A 20,000-nucleotide genomic window follows, 5' to 3' on the forward strand; every position below is an offset into this window, starting at 1 on the left:
TCTTTATTTATATATTTGATAGAGACAGATTGAGAAGGAGGGAGAGAGAGAGAGAGAGAGACCTGCAGCATGACTTCACCTGTCATGGTGCTTTCCCCTACAGGTGGGGACCAGGGCTTTGGACCTGGGTCCTTGAACATAGTGTCATGTGTGCGCTACCAGGTGTACCACCAGTTGGCTCCACTTTTTCTAATAAAAAGGAAGAAAGAAAGAGAGAGAGAGAGGAAGGAAGGAAGGAAGGAAGGAAGGAAGGAAGGAAGGAAGGAAGGGGCTAGCTCACCAGTTGGACATGTGCTTCACCACGCATGAGACTTTGGGTTTGAGCCCTGACACAGGGTGGGGATGGGGGTGGGGGTGGGGACTCCTCTCCTTTTCTCCCGGTCATTTTCTATCTCTATCTAAAATGAAGAGAAAGGAAAACTTAACTCAGGAGCACTAGAATCATGTATGTATGAGTCCCAAGTGCCACATGAAAGTGTAAAAAAGGGGGCCAGATGGTGGCGCACCTGGTTAAGTGCTCACATCACAGTGCACAAGGACCCAGGTTCAAGTCCCCAGTCCACACCTTCAGAAGGAAAGCTTTGAGAGTGGTGAAGCAGGGCTGCAGGTGTCTCTCTGTCTCTCTCCCTCTCTATCTCCCCCTTTTCCTCTCAATTTCTCTCTGTCTCTATCCAATAATAAATGCATAAATAAAACAAAAAAAATTTAAGTGTAAAAAAAAAGTGGTAACAAGTGGCTGGGTTCAAGCCCCCGCTCCCCATTTGCAGGGGAAGCTTCATGATCACTGAAGCAGGTCTGCAAGTGTCTCTCTCTCCCTCTCATCTACCCCTCTCCCCTCACCTCAAGCTTTCACTGTCCTGTCAAATAAAATAGAAAAAAAAAAAAGCCACTTGAAGCCCCAGCGATAACCTTGGTGGAATTTTATATTGCCTCCCTAGCATTTCACCAAGTGTGCATTAAAAGCTGGTTCCCTGGCAGGGGGATAAGATGATAGTTAAGCAACCGTCTTTCATGCCTGAGGCTCTGAGGTCCCAGATTCAGTCCCCAGCACCACCATAAACCAGAGCTGCACAGTGTTCTTCCCTTTTCTTTTCTTTCTTTTTTCTGCCTCTCTCTCTCTCTATTTTTAATTTGTCATACAAGGGGGTTTGTTTTGTTTTTTAAATAAATATTTATTTGTTGGGTCGGGTGGTAACACAGTGGGTTAACCGCACATGGTGCAGAGCGCAAGGACCGGCATAAGGATCCCAGTTCGAGCCCCTGGCTCCCCACCTGCAGGGGGGTCACTTCACAAAGGGTGAAGCAGGTCTGCAGGTGTTTATCTTTCTCTCCCCCTCTCTGTCTCCCCTCCTCTCTCCATTTCTCTCTGTCCTATTCAACAACAACAACAGCAATGACAACAACAAGGGCAACAAAATGGGAAAAATGGCCTCCAGGAGCAGTGCATTCATAGTGCAGGCACCGAGCCCCAGCAATAACCCTGGAGGCAAAAAAACGTATTTATTTGATAGAGACAGTGCTTGCATGCATGAGGCCCCGAATTATTTATTTTTTTATTATTTATTTTCCCTTTTGTTGCCCATTTTTAAATTTTTTTATTGTTACTTATTTATTGGATAGAGACATCCGGAAATTGAGAGGAAAGGGAGTGACAGGAAGGGAGAGAGACAGGGAGACACCTGCAGACCTGCTTCACCACTCCCAAAGCTTTCCCCTTACAGGTGGGGACCAGGGGCTCGAACCCCAATCCTTGTACACTGTAACATGTGCGCTCAACCAGGTGAGCCACCACCTGGCCCCTGCCCTTTTTTTTAAAATAATTTATTTATGTATTCATGAGAAAGATAGGAGGAGAAAGAACCAGACATCACTCTGGTACATGTGCTGCTGGGGATTGAACTCAGGACCTCATGGTTGAGAATCCAGTGCTTTATCCACTGCGCCACCTCCTGGACCACACCTTTGTTGTTTTTTATTGTTGTTGTAGATATTGTTATTAATGTCGTCATTGTTGGATAGGACACAGAGAAATCGAGAGAGGAGGGCAAGACAGAGGAGGAAAGAAAGATAGACACCTGCAGACCTGCTTTACCCACCGCTTGTGAAGCGACTCCCCAGCAGGTGGAGAGCCAGAGGCTCGAACCGGGACCCTGATGCCAGTTTTTGCACTTCGTGCTACGTGTGCTTAACCGACTGCGCTACAGCCCAACCCCCGAGGCCCTGAATTTAATTTTCAGTGCCACATTTGAGAAAGCAGATATCCAGCTTATCTCCATAGTAAATCTATACATGTATCCCTATCTGATAGGACAGAGAGAAATTAAGAGGGGTAGGGGGATAGGGAGAAAGAGAGGTACCTGCATACCTGCTTCACCACTCACAAAGTGTCCCCCATGCAGGTGGGGAGTGAGCCCAGGTCACTGCATAAGGTGATATGTGCACTTAGCTGGGAGCCCCACCACCCGACCCTTCCCTGTCTATTCCCCTTCCCTCTCAGCTTTTGTCTTATATGTACGTGTGTGTGTATGTGTGTGTGTGTGTGTGTGTGTGTGTGTGTGTGTAGACAATTTTTGGATTGTATTTATTTATTATTGGATACAGAGAGAAAGTAAGGGGAGAAGAGGGAACAGAGAGGGAGGCAGACAGAGACACCTGCAACTCTACTTCACCATTCAGACAGATTTCCCCAGGGGCTTGAAGCCAGGTCCTTATACATTGTAGTGTGTGCACTTAACCAGGTGCACCACCACCTGGCCCCCTCAATTTCTGTCTCTATCAAAAAGAGATATAAATGCAAAAAGACCCTCTTGCCTGAGGCTCCAATGTCCCAGGCTCAATCCCCTGCACCACCATAAGCCAGAGCTAAACAATGCTCTGGTTAAAAAAAAAAGAGGGGCCGGGTGGTGGTACAGCTGTTGAACACACACATTACAGTTACTCAAGGACCCAGGCTCAAGCCTCTGGTCCCCACCTGTGGTCTTTATCTCTGTCATTCCCTTCCCTCTCGATTTCTGGCTGTGTCTATCAAATAGATAAAGATAATGCAAAAAAAAAAGATATAAATAAGTAAACTTTTTTTACTTTTTAATTATCTTTATTTATTTACTGAATAGAGGCAGTCAGAAATTTAGAGGGAAGGGAGTGATAGAGAGGAAGAGAGACAGAGAGACGCCTGCAGCCCTGCTTCACCACTCATGAAGCTTTCCCCCAGCAGGTGAGGACCAGAGGGGCTCAAACCCGGGTCCTTGCGCACTGTAACGTGTGCTCAGCCACTTGTACCACTGCCCGGCCCCAATAAATAAACTTTTAAACATAAACAAATAAAAGAAGATCACAGGAGAAAAAAAGAGAGAGAAAGAAGGTCCCAGTCTCCAAATGCAGGTAGGTGGAGGGAAATGAAAGATGGGGGCGGAGGTAGGCCGAACATTCCAGAAAGCTCCCAACTAAGGCAGAACTAGAGAGTGCTGCAAGAAATTAAAAAAGAATGAAAGAAAGAAAAGGAAAGAAAGAAAGTGTTTCAAAACAGACTGGGCCAGAGACAAAAGAGAGACATGGGGTGGCACTGGGAGTAAAGACAGAGGAGTACCCTACCCCCACTCCAGCAGTGGGGGACCTCAGAGCCAGGCGCCCAGAGCCAGGCTGGACTCAGCCCAAAAAAACTCCAACTCAAAGGAACTGTTTGCATTTAATCCTCCCCCAGGATGCAGAGAGAGGGCAGGGCAGGCAGGAAGGGGAGAACCAGCCCAAAGTCTCCTGAGGAAGGAGCAGTTTTGTGCTGTGCTGTTTTAAGGGACTCCCTCTCCGGCCTGCCTCTCATTTTCTGGGGCTTGGTTTCCCAGTTTAAAGGGAGAATTTTTATGTTACCCATGAGAGTCTGCATTTTTGTGGGATTCAAATATTCCTTAATTAGGTGTTGTCTCTTTGCAGAAAGGAAAGACGCCTTTTATTTCATTTTACTTTGCCATTTTAATTTACTCCCTTTCGTGTTTAATAACTAGGTAGGGGAATGTTCAACAGCTGCTGTAAAATATTACAGACCCTGGGAACACGGAGAAGGAACTTTGTGGGGCTGTCTCCTTCCCCAGAGAAGCCCAGGGGAGGGGGCCCACAAAACCCAGGTTGGGGGGTGTTGCCTCCCCCCTTTTGCTTTTTACTACCACGGTTTCCCCCTCCCTCCATTTCTGGGGTGCTGGTGGGGGTGGAGGATGGGAGGGATGTGTGAGTGGAGAATGTCCATCTGTATCTTTGTTTTATTTTTGTTTTTATTTATTATTTATTTATTTATCCCCTTTTGTTGCCCTTGTTGTTTTATTGTTAAAGTTATTGATGTCATCGTTGGATAGGACAGAGAGAAATGGAGAGAGGAGGGGAAAACAGAGAGGGGGAGAGAAAGACAGACACTTGCAGACCTGCTTCACTGCCTGTGAAGTGACTCCCCTGCAGGTGGGGAGCCGGGAGCTCCAGCTGGGATCCTTAAACTGGTCCTTGCCTTTATACCACGTGCCCTTAACCTGCTGTGCTACCACCCAACTCACGCACATCTACTTTATACACAAGAGAGCCCACCTAAGAAACTCTCTTTGAGAGAGAGGACAGAGTACCCACCACTCCAGTTTATGCAGCACCAGGGATCAGACCCAGGTCTTCAGGCATGTAAGTTCTGCTCACTACTTGCTAAGCTACTCCCCCAGACTGGTTTTCTTTCTTATTAATTAATTAATTAATTAATTAATGTTTATACACTGTTTTATTTATTTATCTTCCCTTTTGTTGCCCTTGTTTTTTATTGTTGTTGTTGTTACTGATGTCATCACTGTTAGATAGGACAGAGAGAGAAATGGAGAGAGGAGAGGAAGACAGAGAGGGGAAGAGAAAGACAGACACCTGCAGACCTGCTTCACCGCCTGTGAAGCGACTCCCCTGCAGGTGGGGAGCCGGGGGCTCGAACCCGGATCCTAATGCCCCCCTTGAGCTTCGTGCCACATGCGCTTAACCCGCTGTGCTACCGCCTGACTCCCTAATTAATTAATTTAATGGGACCAAGAGAAATTGAGAGAGAAGGAGGCTAAAGAGTGAGAGAGAAGGGTGTCAGGTGGTAGCACAGGTGGCACAAAACGCAAGGACTGGCATGAAGATCCTGGTTTGAGCCCCCGGCTCCCCACCTGCAAGGGAGTCACTTCACAAGCAGTGAAGCAGGTCTGCAGATGTCTGTCTTTCTCTCTCCCTCTCTGTCCTCCCCTCCGCTCTCCATTTCTCTCTGTCCTGTCAACAATGACAACTTCAATAACAACAACAATAATAACTACAACGTGGTCCGGGAGGTGGTACAGTGGTAAAGCTGTGGACTGTCAAGCATGAGTTCGACCCCTGGCAGCAGATGTATGCCAGAGAGATGTCTGGTTCTTTCTCTCTCCTCCTATCTTTCTCATAAATAAATAAAATCTTTAAATAATAATAACAACTACAACAATAAAAACAAGGGCAACAAAAAGGAAATTTTAAAAAAAGAGAGAGAGACCGAAAGACACTTGCAACCCTGCTTCACTACTCATGCAGCTTCGCCCTTGTAGGTTGGGGGCCAGGGACTTGAACTTGGGTCCTTGTGCTTAGTGGCATGTGTGCTCAATTCACTGTGCCACCACCCGGTCCCCAGCCTGGTTTTCTTACTGTGTTAGAAACTCAGGGGAAATGACCCAGAATGGAAGGGGCCATAGTTTCTCCAGGGCCTAACATGTGGGGATGGGGGTCACCCCCATTGCATTCTGAGTCAACCATCAGGCCCAAGGTCAATTCTCAGTGGCTCTCAGTGAAGATGGCAGGAGCCTCCCAAGGGGGCTGGGGTGGCAGCTCACAGGGCAGCCCAAAGCAGCCATTCCCTCTCCTGAGCCCTGTGCAAGGCTGAGACACTCACGCTCCTGGCAAAGGAGCCCGTCATAAAATGCAACCACTGACCATAAAACAAATCAGCGCTTTGAAACGCCTCGCCTCAGATGTTTTCATAAATCCCTCATGGCTCCGGCGCTGCCTGCTGTTGATAACAGTAATGTGTTAACAGGCCTGGGAACACCAGGAAGGGAGAGACCCACACAGCACACACACACACACACACACACACACCATGGGACCTGACAGCAGCGGAGGGACTCACCTGTGAATTCCAGCTCACTTCTGGACCCTGGGAAGTCAGATCCCCTCAGCATGAAGTCTGCTGTTCTAGATTCCTGGCTGGAGCACCCTGTTAGTTCATTTCAAAACAGACAAGAAGAGCCCAGGAGATGACCCAGTGGATAAAACCTTGGACTCTCAGTCATGAGGGCCTGAGTTCAATCCCCAACATCGCCTGTGACAAAGTGAGAATCTGGTTCTCTGTCCATTAATAACTAAATTTCTAAAATAAAACAGACAATATAGGCCCACCTACACATAAGAAGACAACATGAGGGGGTCAGGCAGTAGCACAGCGTGTTAAGCGCACATGGCGCAAAGCACAAGGACTGGCGCAAGGATCCCAGTTCGAGCCCCCGGCTCCCCACCTGCAGGGGAGTCGCTTCACAGGCGGTGAAGCAGGTCTGCAGGCGTCTGTCTTTCTCTCCCCCTCTCTGTCTTCCCCTCCTCTCTCCATTTCTCTCTGTCCTATCCAACAACAAACGACATCAGCAACAACAATAATAACCACAACAAGGCTACAACAAGGGCAACAAAAGGGGAAAGAAAATCACATTAAAAAAAAGAAAAAAAAAAGAAAACAACATGGGGGGCACTCATTAAGCTTATGCATAAGGATCTGGGTTCAAGCTCCCGGCTCCCCACCTGTAAGTGGTCCACTTCATGATCAGTGAAGCAGGTCTGCAGGTGTCTATCTTTCTCCCTCTCTAGCTACCCATCCCTCTCAATTTCACTCTGTGCGGCCCAATAAAAATAAATAAATAATTCAAATAGAAAAGAAAACAGCATTAAGGATGGGATGGGATGGGATGGGATGGGATGGATGGGATGGGATGGGATGGGATGGATGGAATGGATGGGATGGGATGGGATGGGATGGGATGGGATGGGATGGGATGGGATGGGATGGGATGGGATGGGATGGATGGGATGGGATGGATGGGATGGATGGGATGGGAGGATGGGATGGGATGGGATGGGATGGGATGGGATGGGATGGGATGGGATGGGATGGGATGGGATGGGATGGGATGGGATGGGATGGGATGGGATGGGATGGATGGGATGGGATGGGATGGATGGGATGGGATGGGATGGGATGAGATGGGATGGATGGGATGGGATGGGATGGGATGGGATGGGATGGGATGGGATGGGATGGATGGGATGGGATGGGATGGGATGGATGGGATGGGATGGATGGGATGGGATGGATGGGATGGGATGGGATGGGATGGGATGGGATGGGATGGGATGGGATGGGATGGGATGGGATGAGATGGATGGGATGAGATGGATGGGATGGAATGGATGGGATGGGATGGATGGGATGGGGTGGGCGATGGCACACCAGACTGAGTGAACATGTTATCATGCGCAAGGACCTGGGTTCAAGGACCCAGGTTCAGGCCCCCACCCCCACCTGCAGGGGTGCTGCTTCATAGTCAGTTAGGTGCTGCAAGCCCCTCTCTCTCTCCCCCCCTTCTTTTAAAATTTATTTATTTATTTATTTATTTATTTATTTATTTGATGGAGACAGTCAAAAATTGGGAGGGAAGGGGAAAAACAGAGGAGAGAGAAGGGACCGGGCAGTGGCGCACCTGGTTAAGTTCACATATTACCAAGCACAAGGATGAAGGTTCAAGCCCCGGCTTCCCACCTGCAGGGAGTCCACTTAATGAGTGGTGACGCAGGTCGGCAGGTGTCTCTCTCACTATCTGTCTCTACCCAATAATAAATAAATAAGTAAATAATGTTTAAAAAAATTAGATGGGGAGTTGGGCAGTAGCATGGTGGGTTAAGTGCACATGGTGCAAAGCACAAGGACTGGCGCAAGGATCTCCATTCAAGCCCCCGGCTCCCCACCTGCAGGGGAGTCACTTCACAGGCAGGCGGTGAAGCAGGTCTGCAGGTGTCTATCTTTCTCTCCCCCTCTCTGTCTTCCCCTCCTCTCTCCATTTCTCTCTGTCCTATCCAACAATAAAATCTACAATAAAACAACAAGGGCAACAAAAGGGAATTAATTAATTAATTAATTAAAATAGTGGCTGGCAGGTGAAGCACCTAGTTGAACGCACATGTTACAATGCACAAGGACCCAGGTTCAAGCCCCCTGTCCCCACCTGCAGGGGGAAAGTTTTACAAGTGGGGAAGCCGAACTGCAGGTGTCTCTCTGCCACTCTATCTCTGCTTTTCCTCTCAATTTCTGGCTCTCTCCAGCTAATAAATAAAGATTAAAAAAGTCCTTATAAACAAATTAAAAATAGGGGCCGGGTGGTGCCACACCTAGTTGAACACACATGTTACAGTGCACAAGGACCCAGGTTTGAGCCCCTGGTCCCCACCTGCAGGGGGAAGGCTTTGCGAGCGGTGAAGCAGGGCTACAGGTGTCTCTCTGTCTCTCTAGCTCTTCCTACCATCTCAATTTCTGGCTGTCTCTATCCAGTAAATAAAGATAATAACAAAATTTTTTAAAAGTAAAGAAACAAAAAGTAAAATAAGTATGTATTTTTAAAATATTTTTAAATGTTTATTTATTCCCTTTTGTTGCCCTTGTTGTAGTTATCATTGTTGTCGATGTCGTCATTGTTGGATAGGACAGAGAGAAATGGAGAGAGGAGGGGAAGACAGAGGGGGAGAGAAAGAAAGACACCTGCAGACCTGCTTCACCGCCTGTGAAGCGACTCCCCTGCAGGTGGGGAGCTGGGGGCTCGAACCAGGATCCTTATGCCGGTCCTTGCGTTTGGCGCCACCTGCTCTTAACCCGCAGCACTACCACCCGATTCCCAAAATAAATATTTAAAAAATAAATACCTAAAAAAGAGCTGGGGGGGGGGGGCTAGGCAGTAGTGCAGCGGGTTAAGCGCATGTGGCACAAAGCGCAAGAACTGGCTTAAGGATCCCAGTTCAAGCCCCCAGCTCCCCACCTGGAGGGGATTGGCTTCAGAAGCGGTGAAGCAGGCCTGCAGGTGTCTCTCTTTCCCCCTCTGTCTTCCCCTCCTCTCTCCATTTCTCTCTGTCCTATCCAACAATGATGACGACAGCAATAACAACGATAGACAACAAAAGAGAAAAAACAGCCTCCAGGAGCAGTGGATTTCTAGTGCAGGCACTGAGCCCCAGCAACAACCCTGGAGGCAAAAAAAAAAAAAAAAAAAGCTGAAATAAGCATTTCTGTTTTCTTTTAATTTCTTTTTAAAATTTTAAAAAATATTTATTTATTTATTTTCTTTAGTTGCCTTTGTTGTTTTATTGTTGTAGTTATTATTGATGTCATTGTTGTTGGATAGGACAGAGAGAAATGGAGAGAGGAGGGGAAGACAGAGAGGAGAGAAAGACAGACACCTGCAGACCTGCTTCACCGCCTGTGAAGGGACCCCCCCCCCCGCAGGTGGGGAGCGGGGGCTGGAACCGGGATCCTTATGCCGGTCCTTGCGCTTTTGCGCTTTGCGCCACCTGCACTTAACCCATTGTGCCCGACTCCTGAAATAAGCATTTCTATGTTATAGATTTTATCAGGAAAAAAAAATGGCGCCTGTGTAATTCCACCACTCCCAGAGGACTCTGTTTTCTTTCTTTCTTTCTTTTTCTTTTTACCCTTTTATTTCAGATAAAGACAGAGAGAAGAATGGAAGAGAGCTCCAGAAAGACAGAGACCCAGTGAGGACAGAGAGACACCGCAGCACCACTCCATCATTCATGGAGCTGCCCCTGGTGCTATACATGGTGTTCACATGTGGTGCCCGGGGCTCAAACCCCAGGACCTCGGGCATGGCAGAGTGTGCATTCTACCGGATGAGCTCTCTCCTGACCTCAGAACTTTGTTTATGGGATAGAGACAGAGAAATTGAGAGGGAAGTGGAGCAGGGACGGAGAGTGGGAGAGAGGATCTCCTGCAGCACTGTGTCACCCTGCAGGCGGGACTAGGGGTTTGAACCTGGTCCTTGCACATCCGAGTGTGTGCACTCAACAGTGTGACACTGCCCAGTTCCTGACTCCGGGTTTTTTGGTTTTTAGAAAGATTTACTTGTGGGGCCGGGTGATGGCGCACCTGGTTGAGCGCACATGTTACAAAGTGCAAGGCCCCAGGTTCGAGCCCCCGGTCCCCACCTATAGGAGCAAGCTTCACGAGTGGTGAAGTAGTGTTGCAGGTGTCTCTCTGTTTCTCTCCCTCTCCATCACCCGCTTCCTTCTCAGTTTCTGGCTGTGTCTATCCAGGAAATAAATAAAGATAATTAAAAAAAAATTTTTTTTGAAAAGATGTACTTGTTTAATTATGAGAGAAGGGAGAGAAAGTGAGAGAACTAGACCATCACTTTCGCACATGCAGTGCCAATAGTCCGAACTCAGGACCTCGTGCTTGAAAGCCCAGCACTGTGCTACTTCCTGGGCTGCACCCCACAGTATCTTAATGAAGAAGGGAGCCTGCTTGGCTTCCCAGTGCAGGCCCATTAGATCTGTCCCCGTGCCCTCCGCAGAAGAGGGCCTAGGTTCAGTCCAGGCCCCAGGTTGAGCCCTTCAGGAAATGAGAAGCTTTAACTCTACAACCCCCCAGACACCCATATGGTCCAGAAAAACCTCCCCATAAAAACCCCCGCTCCGATCTGAAAAGGAAGCAGAAGCCACCAAGAATGATGCCTCTCGTGACGCAGCTGGAGTGCTTCCAACCCAACAGGCTGCAGTCAGACCAGAGCAGCTCAGATACAACCCCCCACAACCCCGTGCCTGTGGTCAGGGACACGAAAGCTCTTCCAAAATGCCCTTCTGCGTGGGCATCAGCCCTCTTTCATACAGGCCAGATAGGAAGGGCCTAGGCAGTCAAAATTAGTAATAAGGGAGGTGGCCCTAGCTAGAGGGTCATTTCCCCGAAGATCCTTGCTTGTCTGGGGGTTTATTTCCTTTCTTTTTTCATTATATTTTTCCTTATATTTTGTTAGGATTGAGAGAAATTGAGAAGCATCTCTGCTTCAACACTCCTGAAGCTTCCCTCCTGCAGGTGGGGACCAAGGGCTTGAGCACAGGTCCTTGTGGATGGTGACATGTCCACTCAACCCAGCTTGCCCTTCCTTCCTTCCTTCCCCCCTCCTTTCTTTCCTCCAATCACTGGGGCTCAGTGCCAGCACTATGAATCCTCCGCTTCTGGTGGCCATTTTTTCCTCTTTTTTTTTTCTTTCCATTTTATTCGATAGGACAGAGAGAAAACGAGAAAGGTGTGGGGGGGGGGGAGACCGGCACAAGGATCCCGGTTCGAGCCCCCGGCTCCCCACCTGCAGGGGAGTCGCTTCACAGGCGGTGAAGCAGGTCTGCAGGTGTCTATCTTTCTCTCCCCCTCTCTGTCTTCCCCTCCTCTCTCCATTTCTCTCTGTCCTATCCAACAACGACGACATCAACAACAACAATAATAACTACAATAATTAAAAAACTAGGGCAACAAAAAGGAATAAATAAATAAATAGTAAAAAATGAGAGAGAGACTAGAAAGGTAGAGAACTCACACACTGTGAAGCCCTGCATTTGGTTTCCAGCACCCCCACCCAAAAACAAAAAGGGAGGGAAAGAAAGCAAGAGTCGAGATCAGCTGATGTGTTCACATTTGCTTCTGCTCCTAAGTCATCTGGAAGCCTAGCCCTTTTAACTACTGCTAGTTTCCTTTCTCCACCCTTCTCTCTCTCTCTCTCTCTCTCTCTCAACTTGCCTGTTTATTTAAGAGAAAGTGAGAGGAAGAGAGGGCCAGGTGGTGGTGCATCATGTAAGTGCACATAGTACAAAGCTCAAGCACCTGCACAAGGATCTGGATTCAAGCCCCTGCTCCTCATCTGTGTGTGTGTGTGGGGGGGGGGCTTTGTAAGTGGCAAAGCAGGTCTGCAGGTGTTTTTCTTTCTCCCTCTCTATCTCCCCTCCTCTCTCAATTTCTCTCTGTTCTTACCCAATAAAATAGAAGGAAAAAAGAAAAAGAAAATGGCCTCCAGGAGCTGTGGATTCGTAGTGCTGGCACTGAGCCCAGCAATAACTCTGGAGGCAAAAAGTAACAATAATAAGAGTTTTTAAAAAGAGAGAGGAAGAGAAAGAGAGAGCCAGAGCATCACTCTGGCACTTGCCACGCTGGGAACTGAACTCAGGGCTTGAGAGTCCAAAGCCTTGTTTTTAAATTTTATTCATTTTTTAAATTGCCACCAGAGTTATCACCGGGGCTCAGTAAGGGCCATATGAATCCGTTTCTCCTGGTTACCATTTTCTTTCTTTCTTTTTCTATTTTTATTTAATAGGACAAAGAGAAATTGAGAGAGGAGGGGGAGACCGAGAGGGAGAAAGACAGACTCCTGCAGCCCTGCTTCACAGTTCATGAAGCTTCCCCCCTGGAGGTGGGGGCAGTGGGGCTTGAACCTGGGTCTTTGCAAATGGTAATGTGTGTGTGTGTGTGTGTGTGTGTGTGTGTGTGTGTGTGTGTGCTCAACTGGCCCCTGAGAGTCCAAAGCTTTACCCACTGCACTCGAGTGGAAGGAGAAGCATAGTTGACGGTGGTTGATGGTGGTGGTGCACCAGGTTAAGCGCACATAACATCAATTGCAAGGACCCTGGTTCGAGCCCCCACTCCCTACCTGCACAGGGTCTGCTTCACAAGTGGTGAAGTAGGTCTGTCTGTCTCTCCCCCTCTATCGCCCTCTCCCCTCTCAATTTCTCTCTATCCTATCTAATAAAATGGGGTAAAAGGCCGCCAGGAGCAGGGGGCCCCGGCTCGCAGCGCGGAGTCCTGCAGCGGTTGCGCACCCCCCCAACACAGACACGCACAGGCGCCTTCCTGCCCGCAGCCACCCCCTTTTGTTTCACTCCTCAGGTCCAGGGCAACCTCGCTCTCTCCAGAGGGCCGGGTGGGGGAAAACAGTGGAGATGAGCCCCCCCCCCCCCCCCCCCGGCAAGGAGTCCTGAGCCCTCACTCCCACCCCCATGTTGGATGAAGACTCAAGAGATCACCGGGGCCCAAACCTACCGGGAGTCGACCCACCAGCAAACACCCCCCCACGCCCACCCCATCCCCCTCCCAAAAAAGTGCTTGCCCAAGTTAACCAATCCCGCTGCGTGCGGGCTGGGTGGGGGAGGATGGTGCCACTGGCCGCTAATGGCGAATGAATGATGATGTGCTCACTCCGTAATTGATTTAATGAAGTTCCTCTATGAAACTCGGCAGGCCGGCCGGAGGTCAGGCTGGGGGCGCCCTGGGGCGCGCACTGAGGGCGGCTGGACTCCGCCGGCTCCGGGGAAAGACATCGGGGCTAATAGGTGAGGGCACCCTGAGACCCCCGCCCGCACCCTGCGCCGCCCGGCTTGCCCCGGCTTGCCCCAGCGAGGCTCCCGGCCTCCAGAGCGCTCCCAGGCCTCTCCAGGGCGCTCCCCGCCTCTCCAGGGCGCTCTTAGCCTCTCCAGGTTGCTCCTCGCCTCTCCAGGGCGCTCCCCGCCTCTCCAGGGTGCTCCCCGCCTCTCCAGGGCGCTCCCCGCCTCTCCAGGGTGCTCCCCGCCTCTCCAGGGCACTCCCCACCTCTCCAGGTTGCTCCTCGCCTCTCCAGGGCGCTCCCCGCCTCTCCAGGGGGCTCCCCGCCTCTCCAGGGCGCTCCTAGCTTCTCCAGGGCGCTCCCCACCTCTCCAGGGCACTCCGCACCTCTCCAGGGCGCTCTTAGCCTCTCCAGGGCGCTCCCCGCCTCTTCAGGGTGCTCCCCGCCTCTCTAAGGCGCTCCCCGCCTCTCCAGGGCGCTCTTAGCCTCTCCAGGGTGCTCCCCGCCTCTCCAGGGCGCTCTTAGCCTCTCTAGGGCGCTCTTAGCCTCTCTTTGGCGCTCTTAGCCTCTCCAGGGCGCTCCCCGCCTCTTCAGGGTGCTCCCCGCCTCTCCAGGGCGCTCCCCGCCTCTCCAGGGCGCTCTTAGCCTCTCCAGGATGCTCCCCGCCTCTCCAGGGCGCTCTTAGCCTCTCTAGGGCGCTCTTAGCCTCTCCAGGGTGCTCCTCGCCTCTCCAGGGCGCTCCCCGCCTCTTCAGGGTGCTCCCCGCCTCTCCAGGGCGCTCCCCGCCTCTCCAGGGCGCTCCCCGCCTCTCCAGGACGCTCCCCGCCTCTCCAGGGTGCTCCCCGCCTCTCCAGGGCGCTCTTAGCCTCTCCAGGGCGCTCTTAGCCTCTCCAGGGCGCTCCCCGCCTCTCCAGGGCGCTCCCCGCCTCCCCAGGGCGCTCCCCGCCTCTCCAGGGGGCTCTTAGCCTCTCCAGGGCGCTCCCAGCCTCTCCAGGGCGCTCCTAGCCTCTCCAGGGCGCTCCTAGCTTCTCCAGGGCGCTCCCCACCTCTCCAGGTCACTCCCCACCTCTCCAGGGCGCTCTTAGCCTCTCCAGGTTACACTCCCCGGCCTCTCCAGCGTGCACCCCGGCCTCTCCAGGGCGCTCCCCCTCCTCCCCTTCAGGGCACACTCCCCAGCCACTCCACAGCGAGAAGTTTAGCTCACCGCTGCCACTTGGCCGGCCCCGAGCACCCCACCCCTGCCTGCACTCGGGGCGGGCAGGCCTGCAGCCAGTGGGCCGCGCCAGGTGCTCTTGTGCTCTTGGCAGGGTGCCCGGAGCGTGTGCCCGGTGTGCTAGGTCTGGGGGCGACCTGGCTCGGGCGGGGGCACGCCAGCGCACTCCAGGTCGTGAGTCTAGAATCTTCCTCCGTGGCCTGGGCGGTGGAGGGAGGTGTCAGTCCCCAAACCCCAGTCCTGCAAACCCTAGGCTTAGCTGCCTGCCCGGCAGGTGGTGCATTGGGAGTGCTGTTCGCGGCTGCAGCCCCTCCCACCCCCACCCCGCCCACCCCTGCCACTTTCTGACCCTGTCAGACACTTGGAGTCCCCAGAAATCTGGGGTGATAGACCCCAGCCACCCAACTCCAGAGAGTGTAGCGCCCATTCCCCAGCAGGTCGTCCCTCTCCCTAAAAAAATTATCTTGCTCTGGGTGGAATCTGCCTCAAGCATCACTGATAGGTTTAGATTTCCGGGGTGCTGAACCCCAGTATCTGCCTCCAAGCCTCCAAATCCCACCCAGGAGAGGAAGGAGATTTAAGTCTTGTCTCTCCTCTTCAAGAGTGCTCAGAGTTTCCTAAAGCCTGTTCCACTCCAGTTGTTATCAGTTGCCAGTAAACTTAATTTCTCTCTCTCTCTCTCTCTCTCTCTCTCTCTCTCTCTGTCTCTCTCATATAAGGTTGGACATTTCCAGCTGCTGAAACCCACTTCCACTTGATTTCAAATCCAAGGCTTGGAACTTGGGGGGGGGGGTTCTCTTGGCCCCTTGAACTGAACCTCACTGCTGTCACTTCACGTGGGAGCTGGGGAAATTGACAACACCAACCTGATTCTTGCTTGAGGCCTCAGTTTTTCCATGTGTAAAATTGGACACAGGGGGCGGAGTGGTGGCACACCACGTTAAGGACTCCTGGTTCAAGCCCCTGAATTCACACTTGCAGAGGTGGGGGTGGAGTGGGAAGACTAAGCTTCACAAGCCCTGAGGCAAGTGCTTCAGGGGTCTATTTCTCATACTCTCCCCATCTCTCTGTCTCTACCCTAAACAAATAAATTAACTATTGGGGGATGGCACACTTGGTTGAGGGCACATGTTACCACGCACAAGGACCAGGGTTCAAGCCCCAGTCCCCACCTGCAGGGGGGAAGCTTCACAAATGGTGAAGCAGGGCTGCAGGTGTCTGTCTCTCTTCCACTCTACCCTTTCAATTTCTGTTTCCATCCAATTAATTAATCAATTAAACATTCTTTTTTAGTTTTCTCATATGTAAAGACATATTTTATGGGCAGGGCAGATAGCATAATTGTTATGCAAAGAGACTCTCATGCCTGAGGCTCCAAAATCCCAGATTCAATCCCCTGCACCACCATAAACCTGAGCTGAGCAGGGCTCTAGTGTTTCTCTCTCTCAAAAATAAAATATAAAAAAAATAACCCGGTTCGAGCCCCCGACTCCCCATCTGCAGGGGAGTTGCTTCACAGGCAGTGAAGTAGGTCTGCAGGTGTCTGTCTATCTTTCCTCCTTTCTGTCTTCCCCTCCTCTCTCCATTTCTCTCTATCCTATCCAACAACAATGACAACAGTAATAATTAGAATAAAGCAACTAGGGCAACAAAAAATAAATACATAAATAAAATTTAAAAAATAATAATAATAAAAGAAAAGAAAGGTAGTCGGGCAGTAGTGCAGTGGGTTAAGCGCAAGTGGCAAGAAGCACAAGGACCAGCATAAGGATCCCGGTTTGAGCCCCTGGCTCTCCACCTGCAGGGGAGTCGCTTCACCAGGCAGTGAAGCAGGTCTGCAGGTGTCTGTCTTTCTCTCCCCCTCTCTGTCTTTCCTTCCTCTCTCCATTTCTCTCTGTCCTATCCAACAACAACATCAATAATAACTACAATAAAACAACAAGGGCAACAAAAGGGAATAAATAAATAAATATTAAAAAATCTTTGTCTCAGTCAAGCCCCTCCAGCTGGGCCTCCCTTGGGCCCCTCCTCACTAAAAAATAAATCTTAAAAAAATAATAAAAATAAAAAATAAAAGAAAGTGGGAGTCTGGCGGTAACACAGTGGGTTAAGCACACTTGGCATGAAGAAGGATCCTGGTTTGAGCCCCCGGCTCCCCACCTGCAGGGCGGTTGCTTCACAGGCTTTGAAGCAGGTCTGCAGGTGTCTGTCCTTCTCTCCCCCTCTCTGTCTTCCCTTCCTCTCTCCATTTCTCTCTGTTCTAACAACGACGACATCAATAGCAACAACAATAATAAATACAACAACAATAAAAAACAAAGGCAACAAACGGGAAAATAAATAAATATAAAACAATTTTTTAAATGAAAAGAAAATATTAAAAAAAAGATATAGTTTATTCCAGAGGCCAGGCAGTGGTGCACCTGGCTAAATGCATGCATTACAGTGCACAAGGACCCAGGTTTAAGGCCCTGGTCCCCACCTGCAGAGGGAAGCTTCACAAGTGGTGAAGTAGGGCTGCAGGTGTCTCTTTATCTTTCTCCCTATCTCCCCCTCCCCTCTCAATTTCTTTCTCTACTCAATAATAAATAAATAAAATTTTAAAATTCTTTAAAAAGATCTATTTTTATCCCAAAGCGAAATATAATTCTAAGGAACCATATATATTTTTTTAAATATTTATTTTATTTATTTATTCCCTTTTGTTGCCCTTGTTGTTTTATTGTTGTAGTTATTATTGTTGTTGTCGTTGTTGGATAGGACAGAGAGAAATGGAGAGAGGAGGGGAAGACAGAGAGGAGGAAAGAAAGACAGACACCTGCAGACCTGCTTCACCGCCTGTGAAGCGACTCCCCTGCAGGTGGGGAGCCGGGGGCTCGAACCGGGATCCTTATGCCGGTCCTTGTGCTTTGCGCCACCTGCGCTTAACCCGCTGCGCTACAGCCCGACTCCCGGAACCATATTTTTTTAAAGGCGCGTAATAAAAATGCCAAATATGTCTTGAGGGCCTTTCTCTGGCATCTGTGAAGAGACCCCCCCACCCCCACTCATTGGGGGAGAAAGAAGTCAGCAATAACACCAAGGTTTTGTCTAGGGTTATTGGGGGGTGGAGGCGAGTCCCTGAGTCCCTATGACCAACTCGCTCCCCTGCAGGATTGCCTGGGGACTGGGGAAAGGGGTAGTCACAGAGCTGGCAGTTGCCCCTCCAGCCTCACCCCCATGCAGGAACACGCAGAGACGCCCTTCCCAGTCTGTGAACACCGGACCCCAACCCTCTCCAGAAAGCACTCCAGGCTGTGCGCCCCGGCCCCGGCGGCTGTTCCCTGCAGCGCCCGCCTCGCCCCTGCCCCTGCCCCTGCCCCTGCCCCTGCCCCTGCCCCTGCCCCTGCCCCTGCCCAGCCCGGCCTTTCTCTTCTGCCACCAAATGAGAGGTGACATTTGCACCCGGTCCAGGCGGGGCGTGAGCACTGGGCGCGGGGACGCTGGCCCATGGAGGGGCCGCAGCGGCAGCGGCCTTAATTAATCCCATCTTAAATAGGCAGGCAGCCCCCGCCGTCAAAAGTTGAAGAAAGACTTTTAAGGCTGAGTGCCCCTCGACAAACCCTTTCTCGGCGTGTCATTCAATATTTAACGCGCCCGCTCTCAGTGCTCCTACTGGTGCTGCTTTCTGGGCCAGGACATTATTTTTTCACGGTGCCCAGAGCCCAGGGGGGGGGAAAAGGGGGGGAAAAAGTCCCTTTAGGCAAAGAAAATCAAAATGTTTGTTGTTTTGGATGACTTATAACTCTTGTTGAACACAAGCACTTTGAGCGAAATCTAACAGGCGCAGCGCCCAAAGCAAACAACGCCATTCTGGCGACAGGGCCCCAGACAAAAAGCGCATTGTCCCGCAGACGACCCCCTTTCTCTGGCCCCGGACGGGGGCTGCCTCAGCCTCCACGCCGCGCTGCCAGTTCACTTTTGAACTATTGTTTTTGAGTTCTGCCATGTGGTCAAAAGGAGCTTGTCTCCGTCCTCCACCCCACCCCCCTTAAGGCAAAGGAGAGACCTTTTCAGAAAAAAAAAAAATTAAATCCCCTTCCAGTCTGGAAAAATGGAGTTGAAATGTCACCTCCGCCTGCCTGCCTTCCTTCCTTCTTCTCTTTCTTCTTTTCTTTCTTATTTATCTTGGATAGAGACAGAGAGAAAATAAGAGAGAGAGAGGAAAAGAGAGACACCCACAGCGCTGCCTCACCACTCATGAAACTTACCCCCGGAAGGTGGGGACTGGGGACTTGAACCCGGGTACTTATGGACTGTCGCGGATGCACTCAACTAGGTGTGCCTTACCCCCATCTCTGCCTTTCTAATGGACCCCAACGCTGGAGGCAACTTTCAATGCCCCCCCCCCAACAAAGGGCCCTTATTAATTAATTATGGTCGGGGTGGCTAGAAAGTGCCCTCCAGGGTGGGATGACGCAGAGCACCCAGGTTGGAGAGCTGGGGAGCCCTGAACCAGCCGGGAGGTTGGGGACAGTGGAGAGGATGGCGCCCCATCTTTAGCCCCACCCCTTCAGGGGCAGGCAGGGCTGGGTAACCTCCCCGGTGGAGGGGAGCAGCTAACATGTGCCCCCATCTCCAAAGGCCTAGTGCGCAAGGCGGGTGCTCCTTCTCTGCCCCCATTATTATTTATTATTACTATTATTTTGTCCTCAGTTGCGGGATTGGCGTCTGCAAGTCTGAGCTGCAAAGATACTGATGTGCAGGCGGCAGAAGTTGGGGCTGCCCGTGTGAGTGATTTCTCCTCGCGCCCCAGCAAAGGAGAACAAATCGCTGACAAAGGAGAGCTCTCTCGATTCAGCGGCGTCGTTAAGGCAACTCCCAAAGCATTCCCCCCTAGAATAAGTTCCACTTCAAAGGGTTTCTCATTCAGCGGCCACTGCCTCGCACTCTTTCTTCCTTCCTTCCTTCCTTTTCTTTCTTTTTTTTTTTTTTATGAAGTCCGGGAACTTTTTTTTTTTCCACTGGGAGGGATCATCTGCTTGGTTATTTTTCATCGTGTTTATTTTTCGTCATTCACACAGTACTTGTATTAAATAAACAAAGGACAATCGCTCTGCAAATAAAAGTACTTAGGTGGGGAGAGAATGGGGGGGTTGTTCCCGCCCCCAACCCCCTCTAGACCCACCCCCTTCTTCCATGGCTCACTTCCCACCCCCAGTCGGCTTGCTCTCATTCTCTTTCTCCTGTCTCTCAGCCTCGTAGGTTCTAGGGCAAGGAAGAGGGACAAGAAGTGGCGGAAGGTGTGTGTGTGTTTGTGTATGTCACCCACCCACTCTGTTAGCTGTTTCTGATGGCTGGAAAGGGGCTGGAGT

The sequence above is a fragment of the Erinaceus europaeus genome, chromosome 5, assembly GCF_950295315.1.
Source record: "Erinaceus europaeus chromosome 5, mEriEur2.1, whole genome shotgun sequence".
Lineage (NCBI taxonomy): Eukaryota > Metazoa > Chordata > Mammalia > Eulipotyphla > Erinaceidae > Erinaceus > Erinaceus europaeus.